Below are 240 nucleotides of genomic sequence, written 5' to 3'. Positions count from 1 at the left end.
TCAAAGAAAGATAATGAAACTTCCCAACAAGAATAAAAATCAGAAAATTCAGGACTGAAGGCTCGGAATATGCCCCAAATTAAGCTTCCCATTCTAGATATGCCTTTCAATACCGCTTTCTAAGCTCTAAGCTCTATTCAATGTCCCAGTATAGAAATATCTTCACTTACGTCAGTCAGGCTCGCTATATCGTGAACAAATTGCCATAATTGGATTTTGAACTTTAGCTGAGGTTCTGTC

This window comes from Penaeus monodon, chromosome 15, assembly GCF_015228065.2.
Source record: "Penaeus monodon isolate SGIC_2016 chromosome 15, NSTDA_Pmon_1, whole genome shotgun sequence".
NCBI classification, from domain to species: Eukaryota; Metazoa; Arthropoda; class Malacostraca; order Decapoda; family Penaeidae; genus Penaeus; species Penaeus monodon.
This window is presented reverse-complemented; position numbering follows the sequence as displayed.